We start from the raw sequence: 19,023 nt of genomic DNA, 5'->3' as shown, positions 1-19,023 counted from the left end.
TATTTATAAATTAGAAGAACATTCTTAAGAATTTATAAAGCATACACATTTCAGCCTGAGACACATGGAAGTATTTTATTAGAGCAAGTAACTATAAGTAATTAGCTTCATACCTATACTGATGATTTAAAACACAATCTCACAGTAAACGTATAGTATGTTAACTACTACTGAGCATACTTTACAGCCCAGGTGATTAAAAATGCCAGTGTTTCACTAGCCACCACAGTCTTACCATTTCCAAGAAGGTTTTAAGATACTTTATGATGGGGATCTATGTATAATATGGCAGACATAAATAAATTCAAATAAAATTTATGAGGCAAATCTACTACTAGAAGAATTTATTGTTACATGACTTCATATTATCTAAGGTTTTGAGTGTCCTGGCACCTGGAGCAAAATAAGAATTAATGAATAGTATAATAATGCAAACTTGTTCTAAAGAGAAAAATGTGTCCCTTGTTGTGAGGTTCTCTGAAGGATATGCTCAAGGTCTTTCTGATTGGGAACACTGACTAACGTATAGAGATAATGTTTTAAGGATTATTTTATAGCTGATGCAGAAGCTACCTGTACATGGCTGTTCACTGTGTCAATCTTCAATAAAATCCAAGGACATGACTTTGAAGAACATCACCTGATCCTATTACATTTTTATGTCTGGATTCAAACATCGTTCTCCAAATTTTTGAAAAGAGCCAAGTGTAAGGTTATCACCCATATGATATAACTCAAAATATCTCACAACACAGAATTAACTAACCTGGGCTCATAGGTGCTCACAGAGACTGAATAGACAACTAGGGAGCTTACATGGGACTGACCTAGGCCTCCTGCATATATGTTACATCTTCTTGTCAAATGTCTAACTGTGGGAGCACGGGCAAGAGTCTTTTGTATGCTTTTGAGATATCTTTATTCATAAAAAGTTGCCTCATCCAATCTTAATACTAGAGGAAGCGCCTAGTTTTACTGCAACTTGATATGCCATGTTTTGCTGGGAGACCTGACTGCTTCTGAAGATAAACAGAAGAGGAGTCTATAGATGGGAGGGAGAGAGAAAGTTGGGGTTCATGGGAGGAGAAGAAGGAGGGGAATCTGAAGTCAGAGTGTAAAATAATAATAATAAATTTGATATATTACAAATTTGATATTGCATACTTTTTACATTGAGACTCAGTTGCATTCTTTACATGTAGAGCATATTTCAATTTTACTATAGGATAATACAAATATTGCAGTAGGACTTGCTTCATTTTAATAGGTACTTTTTTGTAGGTAGTTGAATATAGAAATAATGGTAAAAATCAGATCCTGATTAAGTTCATGATCAATGAAATAGATGATAGCATTCCTTGCCTGCGCTGAGAAGGGAAGGCACCCACACTAATATCAGGAAGTGCTGTGGTAATTCAGTTAATTAAAACAATAACTCTTTGCATTGACATCAACTCGAAATTAAAATTATTGTGTGGAAGAGAGTGGGGGGTGGGGGGTTGGGAGGAGAAGCAAGAGAAAGAAATGGCTGCTACTTAGCTAAAGTAAGTATGAGTCTGTCTTCAAAAACTTATGGATCAATTTATTTTAGTATTTCAAATTTCCAAGTCTGTCATTTTGTAGAGATTGCCTGGGGAAATTCTAGTGACCTTTGCTGGAAGAACCCTGTAAGAAGATCTGAGAAGTGTTCCATTCCTGATAATGAATGCACACTTGTTCATTCGCATTTGTTTTCAGTTTTTGGCTGTTTACACACTTAGGCCACCCTGTGTTCTGTGTTTTATTTTGACCTTCCCTGATTTAACCTGCAAATTCATATAATTTTGTGAATCCTATAATATATTGAAGCTTAAATAGGAACCATTTGTGTTTCTATCATTGGTATTAAGTAAACATTCTATGCAAAAATAAATCTACTGGTTGTGTCCGTGAGTCCTGAAATGTGGGAGTGAAAAATCATAGCTAATTTGAGTGACCAGTTTAGAACCAAGATATGATCCTTCCTAGCTTCCTTGGTGTAGCTTCTCATTTTGTCTATGGTAGAAGGTGACTGTAAACAAGGAGTAAATATCAAGCAATTATAATGGAAAAGGATTGTAGCATATTCACATACATATCCATATACACACATACAGAGAGAGAGTGGAGAAGGAGAGAGGGAGGGGAGAGAAGGAGAGGGACAGGGAGGGAGAGAGGGAGAGAAAGAGAGAGAGAAAGAGAGAGAGAGAGAGAGAGAGAGAGAGAGAGAGAGAGAGAGAGAGAGAGAGATATTTTGGTGTCATAAAGACCCATTGACATCACTTTGTATTATTGGACATAAAGGATGCTTACATTCAGTCCATGTGGTAGTTTTTTTTTTTTTTTTTAAACTGATATGTAAAACAAAAGTAAAATTTTCAACTTTCTATAGTGAAACGGGTCCCATGTATTTCTGGAAAGTCTCTGATGTGTGACGACTCACAAAGATTGGCCTGATGCTGCATCAAATTTGGTTTCCAGTGTGTGGAACCTATAATTTGTGATGAGGCAGGTAATAAAATTAAACCTCTGAAGAACATAGATACTTCCCCCATAAAGACTAGCATGCAAGGATATCTTTCTTGTGGATATCCTCCCCTTCCTTAGAAATCGTCAGCATCCTAACAGCTAGGATGAGGGAAGCAGAGGCTAGGGTCAGGGTCTGTAATGCTCTGAGTATGATGAACTGACTTCTAGGATCAGCTTCAATGAGACAGCTAAACTTTATTTGGGGTGAACTAGGGCTATAAAGGTCAATAACGTGCAAGGCATGTTCTTATCTGGAGAGAGGTAGTTATACCTGTAATCTGGCCCATAATCTGACCTGACCATAGGCTTTCCTTAGAAGTTTCTGAGGTTGAGGTTACAGGACAAGAGAGCTGATTGGTTTTAACAAAGCACCTAATTATCATATGGTGAGAAAGCCTGAAAGGGATTTACGTGTTGAATCATGCTGCATGCACATGCAGGAAGCTTTGTGTAGGGTCATTCTCTAGATAAGAGTAGGCAAAGAAAAAGAAGCCCCACTGACAATGGGAATCCTCCATTTTGTGACAAGCTCAAGGAGCTTATCCAGATATGACAAACTGCTATCTTAATAGCAGGGTCTTCCAACACTTCTCATCCCCTTCCCTGAACACATGCAATTATCTTTCTCTTACTCTCATTCCTGCACTTCTGAGAAGACAGCAGAATAACCCTTTTCCAGTCCTCCTCTGATTCGATTTATAATATAGATGCATCATGAGTGATTTACTACATGTTTTTCTCCTCTTATTTCTAGCATCCTCTGACAGGTGAAAGAGATGGAGTCTGTCAGCAGGTAATATTTGAGAGGTCAGAATAAGACAGTGAGAAGTTCATTCTTCTGGCAAATATATAACAAGACAGAATGGAATTTTCATTGTCCCTAGTAGATAGCTCTATAGTGCAACATATTAGACACTTTCAAAAGAGGTGTGGAAGAAGAAATCAGAAAGGTGGGGAAGAGAGCCTTTTCAAAAGAACAGGCACCTCACTATGGCGCATATAAAGAGAATAAAGTATAAAGATAATTTTAAAGAAAACAAGATAATGTAGATAATTAGTATTATTCACCTTTCTTCATGGACACAGATATATTGTATATAAGTTAAAAAATCAACATATTTACAGGATTATTTATTTAAAAAAATTACATGAAAGAAAAATAATAATAAGGGAGCCAGGACACAACAGACTTTTGAGAATCAGCTCACTCCTAAATTCTGCTCCCATTATTTTGAAGGTCATGTCAAAACCAAATATATATTCCCTTATAAGATCTGCAGAATCCAAGAAAATTGCAAGCCAAAGTAAGCAATCAAATGAATGCAGACTTTTTTTAAATATGAGTTAAATTTTTCTTTCAAAGTTGAGTGCTCCTTTGAAGAGATACAAGGCATGTTCTGAACTGCATCTGTAATGTAACTGTTGCACAGCCACATACATTGCCAGCATTTTGAAAAGGGCTAGTCAGGTGGTGTTTACCTGTGATAGAGTGGACACTGCAGAGATGTTGATTTTTGGAGAAAATTCTAGGGTACTTGTCTTGGGAAGAAATATGTTGCCTCATTGTGTCTTAGTTTAGCATCTATTAAAAGATAGAACAATTATGTCACCCAGAGCATGGAAAGGCTATTTGGTTCTATGCATGTAGCATGTACCTAGCAAATATGTTTCCCCATGAATGTCTTTTAAATTTTCATCTCACGATGCCATTGCATTGGTCTTGTAACATTTCATATAATATTTCATAATAAGCATAATATATTTGCTTTATGATCACAGGAGCATTTGTAGAAGTCCTTCAACAGTGAATACCTTCTCATCCATTTCTAGCCTAAATTTTGCTGAACTCCAGGACTTAAGGACCTTAAGTCTCCTTTCCTTTCTTCTATAGAAAAAGCTTGGCAACCATGGAAACAGTCCTGACTGCTCCTTTCCTACCTTTCTTTCCTAGTGAGTTAATCAGCGACAGGAATCTGAGATCATCAAATACTCCACATCTGTTCATTTTATAAAGGAAACTACATACTTCTGCCTACTACCTCGTAGCTATCTTAATACAGAATCCCTCAGAACTAGTGATGTGGTTTATAGTGACCCAGCTTTTCTCAGAAATAAAGAAGGAGCCCAATTTCAGAGACACTAATAGAGGCCAGCAAAAGTCTAAGCTGCAGTGATAGCTATTTTGTTTATTTGAACTAGGGAGTGATTTGGTTTGATTTCACATACTGGCATCCAATGTTACTTTCAGTTCTCTTGCATGGGAGTAAACAACAGTCTCCAGGAGAGCATATAGAAAGCAGACATTTGGATTGAGCAGCAGATGAGCACCACAGGTCCTTTTCCTAAGTGAATATAGTTCCTAGTGGCACACAAGAAGGAAGGAAGGAAGGAAGGAAAATAGTAAAGACAAAGAAAATGGTTTTCAAGGAAAGGTAGGACATGCTAGGTAATGAATAATTATTTTCTCCTATTAAAAATATTCTGTGTTTGTGATTTTAATTTCTTTCATTTTTATAAGCACATAGCATGTGGTTTTAAACACATGGGTATGTAGTGAATGTTGCCTAAAGAATCATACTGCATTTCCTATTTTGATACTGTTTGTTTACTTTGTAACTGGGTTACTTTCTTATTCTTCAACCATATACATTACTCTACGGTGTGCCTACATACAACGTACTTATTGATGTTAGAGATGACCTCTTAATAATTTTCTAGGTTGGAACTATTATTAGCAATACTATAGGTTTCCAAACATGTTTACTTTTTATCATTTACCATTCATTAACTTCTCAAACATATGATATGGCAGAATTACTAGGCTACAGAATATATGCATATAAAATTAACTTACTAGCCCTCCACTGTTTTCCATGATCAATCTTTATTCTTGGCTTGACCGGATTTAGCCTTACCACATATTTTTTAATGATAAAAAATAAACTCCATTTTCCTGGAAGGAAACTACGTAAACATTTTCAGAAACACTCTTATTTCACATTCAATGACTAAACATAAAATTTTATTATTCTTTTTCTAATAAAAACAGGAGAAAATTCATTGGTATTTCTGTTTTTCTTTACATAAAGCTATAATAATGTTGAGAGTGTTTATAAATCATCTAATTGCATTGTGACTGACAACATTTTCTTTGTTCAACAGTTGGAAAAATCTAAGGGGAACCCTCTCTAGCATGGCTTGATTGATCCATACCTGAACACAGGAACATGAGTATACAAGCCCCACATTGATTAGCTCAGCTTGGTGCAACAGAACAGGGCTGACTTGCAGCTCTTCCTCCTTTATTCTCAGCATCTGCTGCTTTCCTGGACAAGAACTCTGATGATTTTCCTTTTGTTATATTATTTTCTGTGAGGTCAGCCAAACTCTCCTGTTGTCACAATCTCTATTGGAACTCTAGGACCAAAAAAGAGAAATAGACATCTTTGAACATGAAGGCTCTGTGTTTACAGAAACACCACATTGTTGACTGGTGGGCTGATTTACTGAATGGAAGAGAAAGTTGGGTATAGGAAAAAGTGATTTGAAAGAAAATATTTATATATTGGCAAGTCCTGAGGAAACTTATGCATCTTCTTCACACAGTGCTTATGAACTCAGAAAATTCAAAGAGAAACTTCTAGAAAAAGTTTATTTTTTTCTTTAGACCCTAGTGTTTCTATCTAAGAAAGAAATGGTTAGAGCATTTTCACACTGTATGGTCCTGGAAGACCTTTCTCTACTTATCTAATTATTTGAAGCCTTTAAATAGGCACCTTCTGAAGGAATAAAAAGCTTCTGTCTTGTCACTTCTGAATACCTTTGCTCTTCATGAGTATATTTTTTCCTCTGAAGTCATAAAAATTATATGAATTTCTTCACTTGCTAAGTGACTTGGTTCAACTTTTCACATGCAAAAATACAAAATCTAGAATTATAAAATTGTTCAGAATTAATTTTGAGTAAGTCATTCTTCATCTAATAATAATTTAAATTATATTGAATATTTGACTGCTTGAATGACAGCAATATCAACACTGTTGCATTTTCTAAGTCATAGGATGAGCTAAATTTATATGGTTTGATTCACTCTTGTGTTTTCAGAGAAACTCCCCTTTAGAAGATTTTGTTCCCATAAACTTTATAGCTCATTGTTACATCATTCATCAAACTTGTATTATTATTTATATATAAACATGTGCATAAGTATTGTTTTCTTTGCTCACTTCAAGTGACTCAAGCTGCATTATAGGAACATCCCTGTCTTCTCTGTACATGTATTCTCAATGTCTACTCTTCTGTAGCTATTTCCCAGATGAAGGACAAGAGTCATAACTTTTGTAATAAAGACATAAGCAAACCACCATAAAAGAAGGAGAATGTATTTCCTGGTGGTTCAAAGATTTTTCTCATGGAAGGTAATGGTTTTTGTATTATGAAGGACAAATGAAGACTGAGTAAAGACTCACTACGATTCTTCACAGTGTTAATAATGTTGAATTCAGATTGTCCTTCTTGCTAGAGGCAAAGGAAGGTAAAAAGGAGACAGGTATAAAATGGAAAAGGCCTATATATCTTAGATATTTTTTCCAATTTTAGAATTCTCCAAGGGCTGATCATTTTGACAAGATGTTCTGAATGTAGAAGACATGGTATTTTAGAATTATCTGCCATGGCTGATGTCATCTAACTGTCTATGATAAACTCTATGGGAAGAACAATGAACAGACAAGGCAGAGCAGGCTTCTGGATACTTACATTGACTATCCTCATGAGAGAGAGAGAGAGAGAGAGAGAGAGAGAGAGAGAGAGAGAGAGAGAGAGAAATTCTAGGAGAATAGTCAGGTGTGGGAGATTCACCCCAGAAACACAAGAAGAAGGTCCTATGAAACTGAAGACCAGGTAACCAGTCATGTGGCATGACTTAGAGTAAAATACAGGGGTAATTAAGATATGAGCTAGTTAGGGAACAGGACCAAAGTTAATAGCCTCAGTATTTATTCACATATAAAAGGCTCAGAGTGGATATTGTGGATATTTCTAGGAACAAATTGGACAGGTGGAAACACATGAAATTACAGATAGATTTTACTACAAACTTTAACATGGTTGAGAAAGAAGTTGAGTTATGTCTAGACAAAAGGATATGAGGATGAAACAAAATGTTACTTACTGTGAAGACCAAAGAGACTCTTACTTTCAAAGGCTTAGTTTTCCTTTTCCAGAGTGGAACTTTAAATTTGCATGACAATATCTGTAATTGGAAGTCTAACTTGCAAATAAGAGCTGCCTTCCAGTTTAATGTCCATGAAAACCAAGATCAATCTGTGGAAAGGAACTCAGTGGAGATGTCTTAAAATGTATACAAGCGTGTTAGTGTTACAAACATTTTGTGAATGGTTTGTAAAATATTCATGAAAAGAAAATAATACATGCTAAGGTGCTTATAAAGTTAAGAGTACTTTCCCCAGTGAATCGTGGGCTGTTGTTGTTGGAAGGAATTGAAAAAGCATAAAATTCTATACCTTTTGTTGGTGGGGAGAGACACAAAGAGAGCAATGTTTTAAGCTTAAGAGTGAGGTGAAGTGTTGGATCCAGATAAAACAGAGGACTACAGTGCTCCTGACTTCAGACTAATGGGTATCTCCTCATGTTACTGGGACAGGTGCCAAGGCAAATTGCTATGCTAAAGTCTGGGCATTTTTACCCAGAGTTCTTCTTAGTTTGCCACAATTTTTTCTTTTACATAAACTACTAAATTTAACTCATATCTTCCTGTAAGATACTTTTGAGAATCAGTTATATGATTTAATTGAAGAAAAGGGCTCATTTCAGAATTAGAGGAGTCCTAGACTCTCTTGACTACAAGATAGGTGACAGACTAAGTATGGTATTTTGTACATATAAACAAATGGAAAAGGTACCAGTGAAAGTCAGGAAAGGTGTTCTTATAGTTAAACTAGCAAGATAAGGGGACTGGTATGTCTTCAACTTTGCCTTCAGACATATAGACATGAGCTCTGCCAATGCTAAAACTATTTCTCTCTGTTGAATTAATTAATTAGTTAATTAATTAATATTAACCCAGGCAGCACATTCTGCTACCTACCCTAATGGTCTACGTTTCCAAAGAGAGACATAAACACACACACACACACACACACACACACACACACACACACACACACACAGCCTTTATATTTTGATATGCCTTAAACAGTGGAGTAGCTAGGCCTCTTTCTAACCTCCACTCAGTTAATCCATCACCCGCCAGTAATCCTGAGTTATTACTTACTATACTCTATATTCTATCTTGGCTACAATGGACCCCAAGGGCTGCCCAACCTTCCAAACCCTTCCAGAATTGTGGATCTTCCATCCTCCTTCCTCAACTCTGCCTCCCATTTCAACCCCAGAAAGAAAAAAAAAAAACTGCCTCTATCTGTCCTTCCCAGCTATTAGCTGTTGCCCATTCACTTTCCTTGGTGGTTTTACTTATTTATTTTTATTGATTTTGTGCTAGTCTGCTTTATGAACCTAACATACACTAAGGTCATATGAGAAGAAAATACCTCAACTGAGAAAATTCTTCTGTAATTGGACTGTAGGCAAGTCTATAGTATATTTTCTTAACTAATGCTTGATTTGGGAAGGCTTTGTCCACTATGTGTGATGTCAACCCTAGGAAAGTGACCTTAGGTTGTAATGGAAAGCAAAACAAGTAAGCCATGGGAAGGAAGCCAGTAAGCACTGTTTGTCCGCAGCTTCTGCACTGACTTTACTCAATGAGGGACTGTAATCTGGCTAAATAAATCAAAGAAACCCCTTTTGTGTTTGCTTATAGTGTTTGATCACAGCAAAAGAAGCCAAACTAGGAACCATTTTTTTTTTCTATAAGGAATAAAACTGTGTTCAGAGAAAATATAGTTCTCAGAATCATCTGAAGATCTGTGTGAAGTTATAATCATTTTATTAACCTCCCAATTCAATTAGAAAAGAAAATCAATAGCAAGCTTAAATGTACTGTGATTTGCATTGTAACCCTGACTGTAGTCACTTAGCCTTTAATGTGGGATTGGGCTTGGGAGAAAATTTGTAATACGAAGTTGATATTGAAGAATGTGCATGTTTATTCATAGATATAGCATATATATACACAATATACATATATGTGTATATATACATGTATATAACAGCAGTTAATGAAAACAGGAATCATGAACTTGAAAGAGAGAAAGGAGTGTGTATGTTGTAGGGTTTGGATTGAGGAAAGAGAAGGAAATGTTGCAATTATATTGCAATATCAAAAGTAAAAGAAATTTATAAAAGAATATATTACAAGGAATAAATGAGACACAATGTCTCCTTTGTGTTTTAGTATGCTTCAAACATCTTCCAGACACCTTTTCCCTCTAATTGTGCCTACTCTGTGTGACTATGGACAGGTGGCATTAGCATCAGTAGCTTCTTCTGTATTTATAAGACCATAGTAGTTCAGCATAAATTTGTCTGGACAATTATTAAAGAAATTAGAATTAGAAATCATTTTCTGTGTTCCTTATGTTTTTCTTGTCTTTTAAGTTTGCAGTGAACTTTGATTTCACATCATAAACTGAGTATAAAGTTAGAGTTAAAGAAACTAGCTTCTCACTCAGGCACAGATCTATTGTGAACATTTGTCATTCCATAAACAAAAGTCAGAAAGAACAATCTCAAATAAGCCCTTTCATCATTAAGATACTTTTTGTTATTTTACCAAAGTAATAGAACCATATGTAGCTGAGAGATTTATATGGTACAGTTCTATGTGTGCCTGTGAGGACATTTCTTGGGACAGTGTTAATTGGCTCACGAGCACTTTCAACTAATGCATGCTTCAATCCACTGGCAGAATCAAAGTTTGAGTGGACACTAAAAAAGTAGTGAAAGTGAGAAAAATTAAGGTTAGTTAGAGGGATCAGAACACTAGCTTGTGTTTAGGGATGCTATCTTGCTCTGAATTCTTTGACTACACTTTTGATCACTGTTTTATGTTCACCATTAGTTAATAGCCCCTTCCTCCAATTCTCCTATAGCTACTATGTCCTGCCCAGCAACACAGGGCCAACTGAGCATTGACTGAAGACACTGAAATTATGAGTGAAATAATTCTTTCCTCTTTGGAATAGTTTCCCTGCAGAGTATAGTGATTGTCATCTACCATGCCACTTTTTGAATTATAATTATTAACTGCTCCTGACTTTAAAAATGCAAGGTATGGGAATAAATATTTTAGGACATGAAGTAGAATGCATAAATGAAATTGAAAGTTGAAATGAAACAGAAGGCATGTGTGCGCTTAATTGCCGGGATGGGCTGGCAAATTTCTTCTGATTGGCAGGATAAATATTATTCAGCCATTTCTTGTTAATTGCCACTCACTGACATTAGACACATGCTCTATCAGAATTACTGGAAAGAAAGTGCACTGTTTTCCTGATTGTATTCCAAAGGGCAGGCTCCAGGTCCTAAGGAGCATTCTCTTCATTTTCACAGAATGTGTAATTCAAATAAGCACAAAAATAACCTAAAATTGACTTTCCTAAGTCAATTCTCTACAAGCATACCAGGGGTTGGCAGTGAGGAAGCAGTATGTCTAGATGTTGGTTAAATGCAGAGTAATATTGGGCTATCCTTATTTGTCTAAGTTGAATCCTTGAGATTTTCCCTGGAATGATACTTGATAGTAGAAAATAAAACTCTCTAGAGTGGTATTCCTTCCTTTTAAGAATAAGCGTCAGAACATAGAAGAGATATGAACTTTAAGATATGAGTTGGCAAAGTATGGACACTGGGAAAGTATTGATAAGCATTTACTCTGAGTTGAGGGTGGGACAAATTGTACCTCCAAAGAAACGGAACTCATTGCTATATAGACAGAAACATATGAACCCAGCCAAGAGATTCAACAGGGACATTAGATCATTTTATATGTGGAATAAATTTTGTTAAATGTCCATTTAAACAAAACCCAGGTCTTTATAATTCCTCAAGAATAGCTATAATATATAGTTTTGTTAATTTGTTTGCTTCTAGGTATAGTCTTATTCCATATTCTAAGTGTGACTTCAATTCACAATTCTCAGCCTTCTGAATGCTGGAATTATAGCATGTACCTAGGTACCTGGATTTAATGATAGTTTCTTTTTGTTTGGTTGATTTCTCTTGTTTTAATCTTTTAACAAAATTTAGTTAAACATAAGAAACTAATTTGTGATTGTTGTCATAGATAGAGAAATGTGGCAACAAGTGTCAGCAAGAAAAATAATACTTATTTTTAAAACTGTAACATTTTAATCATCTTTGATTTTTAAACTATATATAACATAATATATATAATCTTATATCTTTCATTCAAAATTTTTAAAAATGTAAAATATATTTCAGTCAATAAACACACATTACATTTGATTATCTGATATGTTTCTGGTGTCTTTTAATTTAGAAAGTTACATCTTTATACATTACAGGACAAAAACTATATAAAATATTTTGTAACCTAAGTTTCTTTTTCTTTCTCCTGTAGATTTTAGTACTACCTACCACATGTTTTTATGAATAAAGATTTATTGTACACATATGTAATGTATTGTTAGTATTGTTTTTCCTACTTCATTTAATATTTATCAAATTAATGGATTTCTACAGAGGTTTCATGGCCTAAAAGTTCTAAAATATTGTTAGCCACTTTACAAATATGTCAAAGACCTCAATTTAAGAATTTCATCTCTAATAGGATAGAATGATATTTTAAAATAATTCATAACAGCTTTTGAACTTCAGTGAGGTGCCAAGTCCCTTTGAGATTTTCTTTAGCTTTATCTCTTTTACACACCCCTCTCTCCCTCCCCCCTCCTCATTCCTTTCCTGTCTCTCCTTCCCTTTTCTTTTCTCTCTGTCCTTTCCTCCTGCCTCATTCTCTCTCTCTCTCTCTCTCTCTCTCTCTCTCTCTCTCTCTCTCTCTCTCTCTCTCTCTCTCGTGTGTGTCCAGGTTTAATTTGAGTATGTAAATTTAAATGTAAGTGACACATTTTCTCTAATAGGAAAGTTTAATAGGATGTTTTAAAGGCTTGTACTTGGTGTGTGATATGCTCCACTGTTTAGGGAATAGTGTTGCTTTCTTGATTTGTTTTTCCTTGTATTGATTTGGTTAAGGAAACTCTGATGTTCTTACTTTTTCTCTGAGAAAGGGTTGAGTTCTTGAAGCTCTAAGAAATTAGCCTTTACTGTCCTAAGCTCACTGGGATATTTGTTCTTCTTTTCATATCCTAACAAATTGATATTTAAAGATGACAAAAACCTGAGTTATTGATAGCATTATTGAACTAGCTAACAAATTTAAGTCTCTATTACAAGATTTCTAATGTGAGAAGATAAAATTTCTCCTTGTTTATTTACATTACTTATACATTTAGCCTCTAGAAAGAAAATATTGCTGAAAGTTTATTAAAGAAAATAAAGCAGTTACTTGTTTCTAGTGATCACTTTGCATCTCATTCCTATCATCAATTTTATGAATTGAAAATATAAACGCTATCTTTTTTTTTTTTTTTTTTTTTTTTTTTTTTTTTGCTTTATGGTTTTCTGTTTAAGCTATGCTGCCAAGCATCCTGGAATTCTTCCCTTTATTTTACTTGACTGGGAGTTTAATCCTGAAGATCAATGCATAGGTTGCACAAATATCTCAATGGCATGTTGCCAGGGATCGGTGTACAATGGTGTTATTTAAGCTTCTCCTAGTACAAAGTATAAAGCTCCAGAAGGATCTTCAGAATCTGTCTCCACATACTCAGGTATTGCTACCAGATTCCACTCTACATAGCACTGTTCTCCAGCTCTGACATTATACCCTAATATTTTTTCTTGTGGAATTAAAAATATCTGAAAAAATCTTTTGTATATGATTCTTCTGAAATATTAATTTTATGTGTATCACGAATATAATCCTTTACTTTATTTACTGTGTTTGATGAGGGTGTACCATTATACATTTTAGACCGATCCTAATATTTTGGGCATTTTCACTATTCTTTTGGGCATTTTCTTAGTTTGATAAACAATGTTCATGCTATTAGCATTCACATAGATGCATATTTGGAATATTTGTATGTATTTCTGGTGAAACTTGTATACATTTGTATTTTAAGTTTTAGTATGACTTCAATTACCAAAATGGTTATTCTAATTTAAACTCTTATATCTAGTGCATATAACAGTATTTAAAAGAGGTATATTAATGTTCTATACTTCATTATCATATAATATCTCCTAATAGTTTTAATTTATATTTTCAAATAAATAATATATGGAGTGCCTTTTTACTTATGAATTCAGAATTAGGACACATGTTGTAGTATCTTTCAAACCTATTGATTATTTTCTTTTTCTTTTGTTATTTAATAGTATGAATGTTTCATACATTTTGGAACTCAATATTTTTACATACATACTAATCTCTATTCTGAGTTTTATCACTCTCATTGTCTGCACTACAAACACACGTTTTTAATATTTAGAAGGCAAATAAATAGCCTTTTCATTTTTAAATGTTATGCCCTATTAAAATGGTCTTGATTATCATATGTCCAGAAGACATCTTGCTATTTTATTTTATATACACTTTATCATTTGAACTTTACTTTTTTGAACCCTTATGAGTTGTACTCGAAGTCTCATATGAGATTTATTTTTTTTTCATGTGAGAGTAGGACTCTATACATAAATATATGAACAGACTATAAATTCAGCTTCATAATCAGACTCAGAGCTAACTAGCTTTATAGCAGAGAAAGTTGCTTCTATGCAACTGTTAAAGAAATTCAAGTACATATAATTTTTCAATTAGATTGCTTTTACTTATACTTTACCTGCTTTAATAGCCATGTGACAAACTGCATGATAGAAGCAATCCCAGAGAGGAAGGGCTTATGGATTTAATGGATTTCCAACATAATGGGTAATGGCATAGTGGTAAGAACAGCATTTAGCTGTGACAGTAGGAGCTTGATACTGCTTCCTAACATCCCCATGATTCACAAACCAAAAGGTGGAATGAAAGTGGAGTGAGACTTTGAAAATCAAGCCTGCCCTCCAGTACTCTCTTCCTCCAGTTTGACCCTAAAGCCAGATCTGCAACCTCCTAAACAATGTCACCAGTTGAGGCCCAAGCACAGGCTCCTTGGGAGTATATCACACAAAACTATAGTATGAAATCACCAATTTTCTTTGGGCAATGGTTTAGTTTCTGTGATTTGTTTAGTTACTAAACTTCACTCATTCAGCTCCTGACTATGTCAGGATACTTGAAGCATGCTCCAAGTATGTCACAACCTAAATTCGTGCTTTAAAATTACTTATGGCCCCATGCATGCATCTTTGTCCTTGCTTTATATACATTTTTTTGAAAAAATAGATGTTTTTCTTATTGTATAGATAATATGGATTTGTGAATAATTATCTTTTCAATGTTTTCTAATAAAGAGCAAAACATGGCCGTATCTGAGCCTTTTTTCTGAGCTGCTGATAAGATGAATGTTGTGATTGACACTTTCTGAGTTATGTAGGAGATGAAAATGACTACATACAGCACAGCTCATCTCATTTGCTGATATCTTCATTAACCTGTGTGATAAGGAAACCATTTCATCATATAAATTTCTCAAGGCTAGAGATCTTATCTCCCAATCCCCTAACAATGCTCACTCCAAGTATGAGCTAGGCAGTTTCAGGTGTAGCAATTGTATTATGATTCTCTCTGTCTTTGTTTTTCCTGTTTAAAGATTGAAAGCAGGAAACAGATTACTTCATAGTTCAGACTAAAAAGAAAGGTTGAAGAATGAGCAGAAGTTTCACAAATTGAGAGAAAACAACTGACTAGAAATCTGAGAAAAGCAGGTCTTCAGGCTGTGACTTGAGGATCATCAAACAGTAAAAATAACTGTTTGTTAAAGTTCTTTCTAGGTACCTGAATATTTTATACTTTGAGTGTGTGTGTGTAGGTGTGTGTGTGTGTGTGTGTGTGTGTGTGTGTGTGTGTGTGTGTGTATTTGGTACTCTTTTTCTTTTTTTATTAGTCATTATCTTTATTTCTATTTCAAATGCTATCCCCATTCTCTATTTCCGGCTCCAGAAACTATTATCTCATCCCACCTCTCCCTGCTTCTATGAGGGTGTTCCCCCACTAACTCACCCACTCCCACCTCCTCACCCTCACATTTTCCTAAACTGGAGGATCAAGCATTCACTGGACTAAGTGCCTCTTCTCCCACTGATGCCTGACAAGGCCACTCTCTCCTACATATGCAGCTGGAGCCATGGGTCCCTCCATGTGTACTCCTTGGTTGATGGTTTAGTCCCTAAAGAACTCTAAGGGGGTATGGCTGGTTGATACTGTTGTTCTTCCTAAGGGATTACAAACCTCTTTAGCTCCTTCAGTGGGGACCCCATACTCAGTCCAATGGTTGGCTGGGAGCATCCGCCTCTGAATTTGTCAGGCTCTTGCAAAGCCTCTCAGGAGAGAGCTATATCAGGTACCTGTCAGTATGCACTTCTTGGCATTGACAATTGCTTCTGGGTTTGGTGGCTGTATATGGGATGGGTTCCCAGGTGGGTCAGTCTCTGAATGGTCTTTCCTTCAGGCTCTGCTCCACACTTTGTCTCTGTATTTGCTCTCATGAGTATTTTGTTCCTCCTTCTAAGAATAACTGATGCACCCACTGTAGGAGGAGCTAAGGTGGGAAGAGTAAAGAGAGAAAGAGGAGAAGGAAGGAAATGAAGAGAAGGAAGAAGAGCTAAAGGAGAGACTAGACAAGAGAGAGGGGGACATGGAGGCTGATGTTCAGTTGTCTTAGAAGTCAAAGGTAGTTGGTATATCTAGGTTGGGTATTGGGTTACACCTCTGATTGTAAGGGTATTTTGTTATAGATCATTACTAAATATATAAGCCTTTGGATAATCTAAGCATTAGAGTCTCATCTGTACTGAGCCTGTGTGTTTGGCGGGATGGTCCGGGCAATGCCCAGCCTGGCAGAGACAGCATGGAAGATTGGCAGAGCCATCTCTCACGTTGGTGTCTCTTGGGTGGCAGGGCTGGTGTTTCTGTCTGGCCTTTTCTAGCTGCAGCACGCACGTGGCCTCTGGCCAAGTAGTTAAGCTAGGCAGAGCCGCTGCAGCTTAGCCAGTTGGCTTAACCAGTGGGCGCTTTTAAAAATAATTACTACAACAACCCACACTATGGTCTTCCTTCTTCTTGAGCTTCATTTGGTCTGTAATTTTATCTTGGGTATTCCAAGCTTTTGAACTAATATCCACATATTAGTAAGTGCATACCTTGTGTGTTCTTTTGTGACTGGGTTACCTTACTCAGGATAATATTTCTAGTTCCATTCATTTGCCTAAGAATTTCATGAATTCATTGTTTTTAATAGCTAAGTTGTACTCCATTGTGTAATTGTACCACATTTTCTATATTCATTCCTCTGTTGAAGGTCATCTGGGTTCTTTCCAGCTTCTGGTTATTATAAATAAGGCTGCTATAAACATAGTGGAGTATGTGTCCTTGTTACATGTTGGAGCATCTTTTGGGTATACGACCAGGAGTGGTATAGCTGGGTCCTCAGGTAGTACTATGCCAAATTTTCTGAGGAACCACCAGTCTGATTTCCAGAGTGGTTGTACCAGATTGCAATCCCACCAACAATGGAGGAGTGTTCCTCTTTCTCCACATCTTTGCCAGCATCTGCTGTTGCCTGAGTTGTTGATTTTAGCCCTTCTGACTGGTATGAGGTGGAATCTCAGGGTTGTTTTGATTTGCATTTCCCTGATGACTAGGGATGTTGAACATTTCTTTAGGTGTTTCTAGGCCATTGGATATTCCTCATTTGAAAATTCTTTGTTTAACTTTGTACCTCATTTTTAATAGGGTTGTTTGTTTCTCTTGAGTCTTCTTGAGTTCTTTGTATATATTGGATATTAGCCCTCTATCAAATGTAGAATTGGTGAAGATCTTTTCCCTATCTGTTGATTGCTCTTTTGTCCTATTGACAGTGCCCTGTGTCCTACAGAAGCTTTGCAATTTTATGAGGTCACATTTGTCTATTGGTGATCTCAGACCATAAGCCATTGGTGTTCTGTGCAGGAAATTTCCCCTGTGCCCATGTGTTCGAAGCTGTTTCCCAATTTTTGTTCTATTAGTTTCAATGTGTCTGGTTTTATGTAGAGGCTCTTGATCCACTTGGACTTGAGCTTTATACAAGGAAATAAGAATAGATTGATTTACATTCTTATATACGCTGACCTCCAGTTGAACTAGTGCCATTTGTTGAAAATGCTGTCTTTTTTCTACTGGGTGGTTTAGCTCCTTTGTCAATGGTCAAGTGACCATAGTTATTTGGGTTAATTTCTGGATCTTCAGTTCTATTCCACTGATCTTTCTGCCCATCTCTGCACTAATACCATACAATTTTTATCACTATTAGTCTGTAATACTGATTGAAATAATGGAGCTCAGCCTATACCTTTTAGAGCAGAGCAAATTCAATACCAAAGAAAACCCAAACAGGTTCTGAAAAATCCAGTTCTGTTCACAGCTAGGAAAACAATATTACCAGAGTGCGACATTGATGTCACATATCATTGTGATGGTTTATATGTGTGAAATTATGAGATTCTCTGATGATAAAAGGTCACAGAATCTTTGACATCTTCTTATATTCTGTTCCAGCTAAGTGTATAATATGATCTTCTATAGCTTTTGTCACATGAACTGCCCATGGTCATCATGTGTGTATTTTAGGCTTTATAATTTCTTTCAAAGTATTACTGGCACAATTGGGTGAGTTCCTATTTATCTATGTATTTGATTTAATATCCTATTTGACATAATTTATTTCCTCTATAATGATTTGCTGTATAAAAAAAATCTGCTTCATTATTATGTTTGTCTACACCATTATAATTTTAGACTCTAAAGATATAAGAAATTTATTTGCTATGTTTGTAGTAAAAGGTTATATTTTGCTTTTACCCAGTAGGACATATAAAAGATATAAAATATCTTTCATAAACAACCACATAGTAATATAGAGGGGTATTTAAACAAGCAACGTCAAGTTTCTATAATTATACATTTTACATCTTATATTTTATAACTTGTTTTGATTTAAATGTATAGGATATATGGAAATATTCATGCAAACCTATCTCTAATCCTCATTAATGAATTTTAAGAAAAATTCTAAATCTGTAAAACTGAAGCAATATGCATTTTTATGTTGAATATAATTTTAAAATAATTTATGAAAATAACAAGAAAAAAATAGCAGAGTAGGATCAGAAATTATGTTACTAATAACTTGAAAAATAATACCTGGTGGTATGTAATACCATGGCAATGGCTTTGCTAGTTCCTTCTCTGAACAAGTGTTAAGTGTGTTTCAT

This window comes from Arvicanthis niloticus, chromosome 5, assembly GCF_011762505.2.
Source record: "Arvicanthis niloticus isolate mArvNil1 chromosome 5, mArvNil1.pat.X, whole genome shotgun sequence".
NCBI classification, from domain to species: domain Eukaryota; kingdom Metazoa; phylum Chordata; class Mammalia; order Rodentia; family Muridae; genus Arvicanthis; species Arvicanthis niloticus.
The sequence above is the reverse complement of the archived record's forward strand: the minus strand, read 5'-3'. Positions refer to the sequence as shown.